We start from the raw sequence: 12872 nt of genomic DNA, 5'->3' as shown, positions 1-12872 counted from the left end.
GAGTGTAAATCTAGAGTGAAGGCCTAACGGGTGATGTCAGGTGTGATACAACACTCAAGTTGTATTTTAAGAGGCGGCGACTGGCAGCGGCGTCACAGGAGAGACTTCTTCAAGTTCCACACAGTCTCTTCTGTCCGCATTGTGTGTGCGTGCATGTGTGTGTGTGTGTTGCAGAAAGTATCATTTGGCACTTTAAACCACCTGCTTGCACCAGCAAAGGCAGAGGCAGAGGCACACACACAACCCCACCCCAACCAGACGTGCACCTTGACTCAGTGAGAGAAGCAGGAGGAGGAAAAGCGGTCTTTGTCTGTCGATAATGTCCAGTGTTGAACAAACTGAATGAAGGGGGAGAGGGGGGGGGGGAGCAATTTCAGAGCAGGGCAAGGGGGGGTGCAATAGCGTAATGATGTATGATGCTGATTGCCACTAACTCTATTACTACGGAGGGGAGAGCTGCTGGAGAGGAAGCTATTTGTTCATTATCAGGAAAGCCATTTTCGTTGACAAGCTGGATCCCCCGGTGGAAAACACAGCCAGACCTAATTTACGGCCCGGCTGTGTTCGCGAGCACAGCCGCAGACTCCCCAGCCCCGGCGTCGTCACTCGCCTTCTGTTTGTCCTCGCAAAAAGCAGCAAAACACTGGCGAATGCTGTCAGCTGCTGTTAGCCGCCCTTCTCAGTCGGTCAAACTGGCTGTGTGACTTTAAGATAAGACGATGACTTCACCTGCATTCAGCAGGTGCAATGTTTGGCGTGTTAGCATGCCAACGTCAGTAGCTGCGTTTCAACTAGCCCTAGAATTGCACAAATCCGAAATATCGCAATAGGAACTGGTGATGGAAACACCTAATCCTCGAAAAACCTCTCAAATGGAGAAAGTCACTTACAGACACGTCAGGATGCAGCCAATCAGAACGAGCTGAGACGCAGCCCATGGAATTATAGTTTTTGCTGCAGTACCTCAAGCGGCCACTGGAACAAAAATCGAGCAGGAGAGAGAAGTCTCAAGGAAACTGAGATGGACAAGGAAACTGATGTGTCCACAAGCTCTTTCCTTCTTCTTTTTTGGATGGATCTATGAGAATTCACTTTTGAAACCACAGAAACACAGCAGCTTAAATTAAAGGCTGGGATAGTTTTGAACTAAAGCTGCAGAATCAATATGTCCACCTACTGGATATCTGAGATCTGAGAACACCTGAGAAACTCTGATGCTTTTCATGTCTTTGTGTGAACAACTAAAATGTTCATACACATCAAACAAAAACCTGCTACGCCTCATACCGCTCATGGGCGTGAAGCCGGATCATCGTGACTGTCATGCTCGCAGTGATGATACAGAATTACATATATATATATAAAAAAAAATGCCCTTTTTAGCTTGATATATTTAACTGCTCCCAGCGGCGGGCATAACATCACAGATAAAAATACATCACTTAGTTGCTAAATGGCACCACATGGCTCATAAATAAGCCCCCCTCCCCCAAGAGGCGCTTCCTCTGCAGGAAAATTAGCTGGAACAGAAAATGAAAAAAAAAAAATATATGAAAAAAACTGAAGCAGCGCCACCCTATTTTTAAAAAAAAAGGGGGGAAATGACTTATCAAAACAAATATGGGTAAAATCAAGTGTTTTATACACTTTTACTCTTTTATTTCTTACGCTGAGATCATGTTGTAAAATTCAATTGGCATAGGTTGCAGCTACAACAACAACAAACATATATATATATATATGTATATATATACATATACAGTATATATATTTTCTCCTTTGCACTAATGCAAGAGGCAGATTTTTTACCCACGCCTCATGAGCCTCCGGAATAGAAGAACAAACGACTTGAGAAAAAGGTGGTACGTCTGTAGAATAAACAGACACTCCATTAGATAGGGGTGTTTGATGCACACAGCCGAGTGCCCTCTGGGGCAACTAATCAATTCTTCCTGGTGATGCCTGCCCCCACACACACACACACACACACACACACACACACACACACACACACACACACACACACACACACACACACACACACACACACACACACACTGCTGTGGACAAAAAGGGAGGCAACACTTAATTTCTGATTCTGCTGCTTCTGCACACAGCAATATTGTCAGCGTGCGATAGTGGCTGTGATAGTGATGGGATGTTTGCTCATCAAGCTGATCTTTCTGAATGACTGGAGTTTGGAGAAAGCAGTGCCATGGTTAACCACTTAGCAGGAAAAAAACCCAAACACAAAACAAAGCCAGTGAACCAATCAGATGTCAGCAATGTATTTATGCATGCAGACGTGGTGAAGACGACCTGCTGGAGTTCAAATCCAACAGCGGGATGAGAAGAGAGGAGATGTAATTGACTTTGAATGAGCTCGTTAATGCCAGACGGGTTCTGAGTGTTTCGGCTGATCGACTGTTTTTTCATTTTTTTTTACACACACACACATTACACAATGTTTGCTCTTTACTCCTGAATCATTTAACATGCGACTGAGCACCAGGAGGCGCTGACACGTGGCTGATTGTTGCCCCTTGCAGCATTCGGAAGGCTTCAACGAGCTGCAGCTACCTGGTTAAACTCTGATTGGGCCAAATTAAGCAAATGTAGATGACGTTTTGCCCAAAATGAAGATTTTCTTCTTGCTATTCATTTGTTTTTCAAAGATCTTCCACGATGCAAACACTCTCCGCCCGACAAATATGGAAAAAATAAGAACGCAGTGGATTCAGGAGACGTGGTTGCGATGGATTTAGGACATTGGCAATTTGACTCACCACCAATCGATGAGACATCATTTTGTGACTGCTCAAGCCCCACTGAGTACATTTTCTACCTGCATGACAAATTCAATCTGGGAATAACAACATCCTGAGAGGCTTTTAGCCACAGATCTGTGTGCTGCCTATACAATGTGGTCGGCTCTGAACTGGGAGCTTTAGGCCTCTGCGGGTCATAAAATGTCACAGTAGCGCTCCTGCATTGAGAGGGCCAGGAGAAAAGGTTGGTATCAACGGAAGGCCATGGTATTAAATAACAGTACAATCTGCAGTCGCAACTGGCACGTTCATTTGCCTCCAAGTTGTTTTTCCTTGATCTACCATTTGTGCTTCTTACAGCTGATCACGTTACTCGGCTCCAGGCGTCGGCACACCTTTCTGTCCCTTCCGCTGTTGTTTTCCAAGCACTTCTAACACATGTTAGACCATCTCTGAAGGAAAGTGTCAGGTTTAAACCTTTTTTTTTTTTTGTTCACTACTCAATATTTTTTAGGACTTTCCTCCAAACACATTTTTACAGCAGCAGTTGTCGCCGAATGCAGAGGTCAAACCACAAAATGCTTTTTGCGCGTCAAAAAAGGGCGACACATCCGATGCAAAAATGCAAGACTGCAAAAAAAAAAATTAAATCTCAGTCTCTGAAAGATCATTTTCCTCATGAGCAGTCAGCAGTGGGTAAAATGCAAATTCTCCTCCGCGGCCTGCACTCGAAATTCCTGCTTATTCAGTCGCTGTGAGGAAAACAAAATAATGGTGTATTTATGCAAAGATTAGGAGCGCATTCAGGACTGAGTGGTTGAGACGTTCATTGAATTAAATCAGAGTGAGTTGCACAATGTCAATTGGTTTTTAACGGACTAATTCTTAATATTTGTTCTCCAACTCACTGAAGTTAAGAGCCTTGGAAAGGCCTCACATTTCATTTAAGGTCATCAGTCAACACAGTAAAAACAAAAAGAAAAAAAACAGAAGTACAGAAATTAAATTATATTAAATTAAGCTAACCACTCCAAAAAAAACATTCTCAACCATTTTCGAATAACCGATTGACCAAAGACTGTGAGCCCAGTCTGACGTATCCTCCCTAAGAACGACTCATCCTGACGAAAGTTTGTGTTTAACCTCCCGCTGTAGACGTGCACGACGCAGCCGAGCCAATTCCTCAAGATCTCCGGGAGATCAAAACTCCCCTGGATCTGTTTCGACGCCATCACTCAAATGGAATGCGGCCTGCCTCGCGTTCCCTCTGATCATCATGTGCGGGTTTGGGCGGCTGACGACGGCGATGACGAGGTGGCTCCCGTCTGCCCCGCTGTCTGTCAATTAAGGGCGTGAGGTGTCGCCGAGATCACCGCCTGGCGCTTTGAGCGCCATTCCGTCGCCGACTTTTTTTGCTCATGCAAACTTTGGAAGTTTGGCCAAACCCGAAGCAAACCAGCGGGGGAAGGTCTCAAGCTGGCCGAAAGCTGTTCACAAGTGTTTATTTTGTGACAAACGTGACCACAACCAGGGCGTGTTGCATTTCTTTTCTCTCGATCATGTCTTGCGTGTGGCAATATGCTTTTTTCCAACAACAAGAAAAAAAGAAAGCCATAACGTCAACAACATTCATGGCAACAGGACGTATATTTAGCCCTGTCCTATGACACAGGCCTGCCTGACACCTAATCTCGGCACCGAAAGACACGTCGGAAATTCAGAAAGAACCTAAAAATAACTGTCTCAAGTGACAAAGGACTACGAGTCAAAGTAGGGGTGACCTACATCGCCCGTCAATAAAACATTCAGGACTCTGGCGCATCCTAATGAGAAGCCAGAGTTGGGGAAACAAGTGCGAACACAGCGCGAAATGCTAACAGAGGGCAATGGAGAGAGTCGGTCTTTCGAGGGCAATCAGGATCTTAAATGGTTGCAGTGGATCATTTATCAGCTGGTGTGAGGTGAAGAGGGACTTAAGAGGCAAAGTCTATATTCAAACACAGCTCGACCTCAAAGCGTTGTTGTTTGCTTTTGTCCCTACATCCTCGGTCAGACGCGACAAACTTGAGCGCTTTATCTCCTGGTCTGCTCCTTTTGACGCTCTGTCGACCTTTGCTACGCTCGTCAGTCAAAAGTCTATTTACGCACCACCGTCGGGCCACCAGACTCGACCCCCCCCATCTGCTCTGTGTCTGCATCCGCCCGAGCGCCGAGGTGAGCGCATGACAGCAGGGCGCACCTCAACTATAATTAAAGAGCAGAAAACAATGTTAACTTATTGCCTTTATCTGTCAGGAAGACTGACCAAAAAAAACACTGAGTCGTTTCCCGACTCTTGGAGAATTTGGACGCCGTCCAATGGAAAAACTGCCAACAATCTTGGCTCTAGTCTGGACAGAAGGATGACAGAATTCCCCCCCCACCGCATCCTCCTACTTCTTCATTATTTGTAAGGATCCAATCAGGCTTTATTTGAAAAGAGCTTAGAAACGGCCCCAGCGGGCCCAAGAGAGATGTACTGAAGAACTGAATAAAAGAAGCCCACAGAAGACACAGAACAAATAAATCAGTTGGGAAAAGATGCGAGTAAAGCAAGTTAAAAGACGTTGAAAGGTGTCCTTTAAACGTTTAAAAAAGAGTTAACAGCCAGGAAATAAAAACTATAAATCAGCCAAATGAAATGGCGTCATTTCCAACTGAATATTGGGAGGGCGTTCTTATTGAAGGGACACTCCAGAGTCAACTTCCCGTAGCTTTAAGCCGTCCTGCTGGGTTTGTTAACTGCACGACGTGGATCATGGACGTGAATTGGACATTTCATGACGCCGTTTAGCCCAAATCCTGGTCCCTGGTTTCAAGGCCCAGTAGGAGATGGTGACACTGGGAGTTCAAGAACATACATTTTTCTTCTTTTAATCCGCACCAGCTGCCTGCACAGGAGGGATTTATGTGAACCGGGAATATTGGCTCAACACAAGTGCCCAGTAAGCAAAACCCATCATGCCACGCCTAATTAGCCCACGCCGCAGTGGCAGCGTCCTGCTGCGTAAGCGTGTTAAACCAGGGGAGACGAATGCCCGGGCCGAAGTCGAGCGTAGATGCACTTTGTTTTCGGTTAAAGAGGTTAATAGAATCATAATGACTTTAAATGCTTCAGCCTTTCGCTGCATTTTAATACTTGGTGAAATACAGAAGCCGTATAATTTAAAGCTATAAAAATAATAAATAAATAAATAAAAAAATTCAATGGGCCACAGTAAAATATTCCATCAATGAAATGATGGTTCCGTCAGTTGGTCGGTTTTATTTGCAGCACAACAAAACAAAAGCAACACTGCATAGTGTTTGTCAGGCGACGACAGAGGGTCGTCTTATTTCTCTGCGTGCCTGTTCGCCACCTTGTGGTACAACACAGTTACTGCAGCAGGACTTTGCTGACGCTGAAGCTCGATCAGTCAGGGGATCCGTTTTGTTCCCTCGCAGGTCCCGGTCAGGGTCACGAGAAGTTGTTTCTTCGCCAGCGTATGAGTGGAACTAAAGGAAATAGCAAAACACCAACCCTGAGCAATCACATTTTCCCACCGCAACTATCGAGACGACGTGCTGTGAAGTGCTAATCCCTCGCTCAATTAATCCTATAAAAACCCCAAAGTGTCAACGAAAACACGCACTTCCAGGAAACAGCCGCTGCCTCGCCACAAAAGAAAAATGTATTTCATTCCAGAGATGAAAAAACAAACAAAAAACAACAACAACAACAACTCAACAACAACAGCCAGTGCATATATCAAGTCTAATATCTCACGCTTGTTGCTCCAACAATAGACTTTGTATGCTAATGAGGTGCGCGAAGGGGGGGGGGGGGGGGGGAGGCCTGGCAGCTTGCTGAGACAATAAGTCACGGCTTCACGGCTCCTCGCGGGCCAATGCTCATCCAACACTCCTGCTTTTATTATGGATGCGAAAGGAAAAAGGTGCTGCCTTCCACTGTGAAGCAGAGTGAGATTAAACATAATCAATCCACATGGCTAATTTACTCCACGTCCAGTGTGACACACACACACACACATGCACACACACACACACGCACACACCAATTTGTTGCAGTTGCCATGGATTCCATCTTTTATTTTATTTTATTTTTTTCCCCAGGACTCATTACTGACTTGTAACATGATTGGAACCAGCACACTGGTTCCCCGTGAACTCCTGCCTTCTGTCAGAATGTCTTTATCTATTAGAGTCACTCCAACTGAGCTGACTCACTTACACAGAGCCAACATGGTAATAAGAGGAACTTTGACAAAAACAATGGTTAAGACAGGAAAACCCCAGCCGACGTTGTGAATATGATCTGACTTGTCGAGCTGCTGGATGCGTTTCCCAGCTCGTTTCCCCTCTTCTTGGCCGCCACCAGGCTGCGGTGCAAGAACAAGCAAAACATAATGTGACACAGATGCTGTGAGGCTGACTTAAAGAACACGCCAGCAACTTGTTGCCTAGCAATCAGCAAACCAGTCAGACCACACGTTTTGTTTTTTCTCATTCTGGCCTTTTACTGAAATCCCCAGACAAGAGAATAATCCATTTTTTTCCTTTTTTGCTTGCTCCAGTGTTCGGAAACTGCGCACTGAGACATGCTGTTTTGGACATCAGCCCTTTGTGACATCACAAAATTACACCTCTAGCCTTTTTTGTTCCTTTCCAAACATGTGGAAGGTCCATTGAAGCATCTATAGCTATAGGAGCAGCAACCAAACATTTTTGAAAGAGGCTGCTAACACAGGGCTAACTGTTCTGTTTTCTATGGAGTTCTTTTAAATAATTCATCACGCAAGGTTCCTCAACCGGGAATTGAAACCTGTTTTCATCTGTGACCTCTAACCAATAATTAAATGATTTGCAAACTGATTCCACCCCCCCCCCCCATTGGCTTGAAAACCCAATTATGAAAAAAAGAAGGTCAGAAAGGTTTGACCATGGACGCGGAAGCTAATGGGAGGCCGCATCCTTTGAGGAATAATCTGCGAGCGTCACAAGGACACAAGGTAAAAGAGGACGCTTGCAAAACTTCAATGCAAAGCATTAAACAACTGAATCCCCGGCAGACATCCACGCATTATTTAAAATAAAAAATGTAAAAAGATCAAAAAAAAAAAGAAAAAAGAGAGAGAGAGAGAGAGTGAGAGAGAGTGAGAGGGTGGGGGAAATACAGAAACAGAGGCAAGTACAACACCTCCATCCAGATGCTAATCCGCAGAGGCAGACAGGTGGCGCCGTCCAGGGGCCGATTTATGAAGGAGGGAAAGAGTCCAAGACAAACAACCATGATCCTGTTTGCTATGCCGCAACATCTTAACGCTGTCAGGAGGGGGGGGGGGCGGGACAAAAAAAGCCTCGCCGTTTCCTCCTGACAGCCAGAGGAGCGTCGAGGAAGCATCACAGCGAGCAAGCGTTCTTCCTCCACGTTCACTGGGAAGGTGAACATCATTTTTTATTCCCACTGAATCAACTCATTTCAGGACAGTGAAAACACTGGACACCCGGTGTTTTATGTTGCCCATGTATTTGATGTAGTACCCCACCGTGCTCATGATGAAGCGGCCGACGTTTCGCTAACAGGAGGAGTGCTAATCCGCTAACCGCCCCGTTAACAGCCGTGTCATTGTTCATTTTTTAATCCCGGCGACGGAATTGCCTCGGCTTGTGTTTTGGGAGTTCGAGTCGTCTTTAATTATGGCCTCGCGCTCGGAGGAATTTCCTCCCCGACATTTCAAGCTTCTTTGCCGTTGATAGGTTTTACACGTGCGCTTTGATTCTCCTACGTCTTCCGGGTGGAATTTTCTTTTATTTTTTTTAATTTCTTTTACATGTCTGTAAATGTCAGAGGCCATCAGAGAGCAGCGATCTGCACAAGGAGTGAAACATTTCACGGCACAGCTAATCTTTCTCACTTCATTTTTTTAATTCAAACCTCGCTTTTTTTTTTTTCGGGGAATGTCCCTCAAGTGTGTTATCCCGCCAAAGGGCAGAAGCTCATTCCGTCAAGGTCATTTGCATCAGTCTAACAATCTGCTTATCGGGCTCTCTGACACTAAAATATTAAATACACATTCTGACCGAGGAGAGCTGCCTTTTTTTGGTAATTAGTGTAAAATCGGTGCGACTCATCAGTCGAGGTCAAGTTATTCGTCCTTTAGGCAAATTGCTCTGTTCTTTGATGACTTTTCAGCATCAGACGGCTCGTCTATCACCTGCCTGCAGCTGCTCACGTGAGGGTGTGTGTCAGAAAATGACGTCTCCGGAATCCTTTCTGCCTTTTTCTGCTCTGACACTTAATCAGGAGACGGTTCGTTTAGCCCATCGTTACAGGTTACAATGGCACGCTCACTGAGGAGCGCTAGCAGCTCGGTAGCACGTTAGCATCCGCAGTGAACGCCCCGGCAACGGCCGTGCACAGCGCTCTTACATCACCATGTATTATTGAGAGCCTGGAGGAGGCCAGTGTCCAGTTTCACCAAGCAGCCGTTCCCATCACAGCAGAACAGGATTACAAGTCACAAGTATCAATAGTAGTCTTAATAGTAGTGTTAATAGTAGTGTTAACTAAAAAAATATATATACCATTATAACTAGTGTCAGAGAGTGTCTAGAGATTTAAATATGTGATTCAAAGCAAATAAATTACTCGAGCTCAGTTCTTTCATTCAGCTTCAGGTCACTGACAGCCCAGATCAACCTAAACTGAACTGACTTTTCAACAACATCACGACAGAAACAGTGGATATCAGGTATACTCGATACTCTGATCTACTGAGATCTTGTAAAAACAAAGACAGCTTGGCACGTGTGAAGTGCGTTCCACTTTTTTGAGAGTGAATTGATTGGAAACATGACAACATCATAACATAACAGGCATCTTGTGTCATTTATAGTATTTCAAAGGGCAACAAACTTCAGGGTAAACCAGCATATGGCTGTATGCTGGGTTTTTAAAAAAAAAACATGACAGAAAAACAAAACAAAAACAAAAAAACCCACAGAGTGTATGGTATTTCTAATGTTCTGCTTTAAACAAAAGCTCTGGCTGCAGGAGACGTTCACTGCATCCCTGGACACCGAGTGACTGGACCCCCATTATTGCACATGGTCATACTCACTTTTAGCGAACATGAAGTCGAAACTCCGCTCCCCGAGTCCCTTTTCCCAACACGCAGGCACCTTCATCCAGACTTGGTTAAAGTTGCGCTGCGAGTTAATCAGCTGAGGAGGAGCAGGCCGGCGGTGGAGCGGGGGAGGTGGGGAAGGGAGGGCAGAGCGGCCTCCCCTCGTCTGGCTCCGTCTCTCGATTGAATTTCCATCATGGAGCGATGGTATCTGCCGGGTGGAGGGGAGGGGAGGGAGGGAGGAGGGCACGGGGGTTGGAGGTCCCGACGGGGTTCCACTTCCTTCACAGCCTCGCAGCCACCAATCAGCAGGCAGCCTCTGGAGGGGCAGGTGACTGGCAGGCAGAGGTGGGAAGTTACAAAGTAATAATGCTTTGTTACTGCAATTTACTTGAGTATTTCTTCTTCTTTTTTTTCTCCTCCCTACATTTGTACACAATATATCTGTACTTTCTACTCCTGATATTGAAAAAATACGCTGGTTATTTTTTGTGCTTAAAGGTGTTTCAAAGATACAAATTCTGTTCAAAGTAATTCACTTATTACGTAGAAAATAACATAGGATATGGTTATTGAAAAAAAAAACAAAAAAAAAAACAAAGTGAACAGAAAGTGAATACTTTTGCCACCTCTGCTGGGCAGGTTGAGCCCAGTGCCACTTCAATTTAGTGACTTTTACCACTAAATGATCAGACCTGACGACCAAGAAGTCGCCCTTAATAACCCCGAAAAACAAACACGGTGTCTTGTACCTCATGCAAAGCAGGACATTTGCTGTTTGCTTGCGGACGGTGCATCGCTCCACCGTGCCGTCTGCTGCCTGCCAGGCCTGAATGAAGGACACCAGATATCCGCTGCTAACCTGAGAGGAATGCATAATTCAGAGGGGCTGCAGAGGAGAATCGCGTGTGTGGTGCTGCTCCCTCCACCATCAGGTTACACAGACGAGGGACGACAGGCTGCAAGGCCCCACTTTCCTACAGAGTGCCGCCAAACTGATCGATAACATAACGCACAGAGAGAGGAGCGGGAGACAGGAAGAGTGCACCAGAGCTGAAGACATGCAGCAATACAATATTTACATATATGTGTGGGTTTTTTTGTTTTTGTTGTTTGTTAGGGTTGTCATTAAAAAAAAAAGAAAAAAAAAAAAGATCGCTTATCTTGATCCCCACTCTCTCCCTCGCGCACTTATTGGAGCTTCCGGCGGCAACACCTGAGCTCATTAGCGCTAATGAGCTCGCTAAAGCAGAATCTCGCTGAATTTAAAAACATTTACATAAATCTGGCGCTGGAAATTAGAGCGCTTAATGTCACCGCAGTTGCCGCGGCGCTGACAGGTTTTTAACAACCCAATTTGCCCAGAGTGTCAACTTATTTATTTTTTCTGCCCCGCAACGCACTAAAGGCCCGCGTTTGAGAAATAATTGTGTGCGGGGTGTTTTTTTTTTTTCTCGACTCTGAAAAGTGTACCTCCGAGCTCGCTTAATTTAGCTCATTAAAGAGGAGCAATTATGAAGAATACAAATAATGTGATGGGGAACCAGGCGGAGGAATGAGAGCAACAGCATTTTGTCTGTGACGTCACGTGGCGCAAATATCCACAGCAGTTGTGTGTTATACGTCTGGAACCAAACTGATCACCTGGCAGTGGGAGTCTGTGCTGGTATCATTTGTCTGAATAAATTACTTATTGAATGGATTAGTGTTTTTTTTCCTCTATACATCACGTAACAAGCAAAACTGAGTGTGTGCAGTTCATACATTTTATAATGTATCTGTGCATCACATTAGAATATAGATGCACAGAATGTGAATATAATCACACTGAGAGAAATCAACGCCACCATAACAATGCTGGGTTTTGTAGCTTGTGTGTATGTTAAAAAAAACAAAAAAAAAACAAAAGGTGATTTGCTCACTTGTTGCTGCTCATGTAACCAATGTAAACCTCCTCATTTTGTCATTTGCTCCAACATGCTGCACAGATGCTGGGTTTGAATGCAGAAGCTGAAAAAGACAAAAAAAAAAAAAAAATTTGATGATTGCTCGTTACTTTAAATATCATAGTATGTACTGTATATTACTACACTAAGGTACAGCTGCAACCTGCAGCAGTGGACTCCAGCACTGCAGCATCACCTGCAGCCCTCTGTGAGAAGTGCAGGACACCAAATGCAGCTGGCTGTTAAAAGTCCATCAGTTTGAGGTCAGGAATGTATATAAACCCGGGGCCAAACTGGCGCCAATAAATGGGGCCCTTGGCTGCACGTGTGAAACCTTAAACCGTTAGAAAAATGTTTCCCTTTCACTCTCTGACGCACCCCCGCTGCGTCAAGTTGACGTTTGTAAAAGCCTGGCAGTAAAATTGAAATGAGTGAAGCTCATTTTCTCTCTTGGTTGCGATGATTATCACCAGTGGATCGCTGTCAAGCTCTCGTGTTGTAGAAGCGGCTAATTACCACATGCAAGATGCACACGGTGAAATCTGTTTGACAGTCTGGTGTGTGTTTTTTTTTAACGCCAGCACGTCCACAGTAAAGTAAAGGCCTCCCTCAAAGTGCTACAGTGAGTTGCACACAATGGCTCTTCCTCCTGACCAACTAAGAAAGACAAGGGGGGGAAACAAGGTGTTTTGGATACAGCGTTTCCTTTCCCTTTTATGTTCGCCGAGCAGCGAGCACTAAAATAAATCCTTCTGCATCCGAGGTGAGAGCATATTTCCCTCTGCTCTTCATCTCAGCAGACTCGGAACCAGCCACAGCCACCCACGCTTCTGGCTCTGGGTGGAAATAAACATGACAACAGATTTCTGAATTAGTTAGGGCACGCAGAACTATTGCAGTGCGCACAAGTGGCCGCAAGGTGGCAGTGTGCCTCCCTTGAGCCCTACTCCAAGCCCCCAGCATTGGGGAGGCAAAAGACTGGGTGCTTTAAA

General features: G+C 45.1%; 1 protein-coding gene across 1 annotated transcript in view; it reads right to left on the bottom strand.

The window, feature by feature from the left end:
- The window catches only part of xirp2b (xin actin binding repeat containing 2b), a 29751-nt gene extending 19479 nt beyond the window's left edge, over window positions 1-10272 (bottom strand). The window contains exon 1 of the mRNA XM_076040006.1: window positions 9929-10272. The gene's annotated coding sequence lies outside the window, so the exon portion shown is untranslated. The remainder of the gene's footprint in view (window positions 1-9928) is intronic.
- Between the last annotated feature and the right edge of the window lie 2600 nt (window positions 10273-12872).

The sequence above is a fragment of the Nelusetta ayraudi genome, unplaced genomic scaffold (assembly GCF_046127955.1).
Source record: "Nelusetta ayraudi isolate G7.1 ecotype Tasmania unplaced genomic scaffold, CSIRO-AGI_Nayr_v1 ptg000060l, whole genome shotgun sequence".
Classification (NCBI taxonomy): Eukaryota; Metazoa; Chordata; class Actinopteri; order Tetraodontiformes; family Monacanthidae; genus Nelusetta; species Nelusetta ayraudi.
This window is presented reverse-complemented; position numbering and strand designations above follow the sequence as displayed.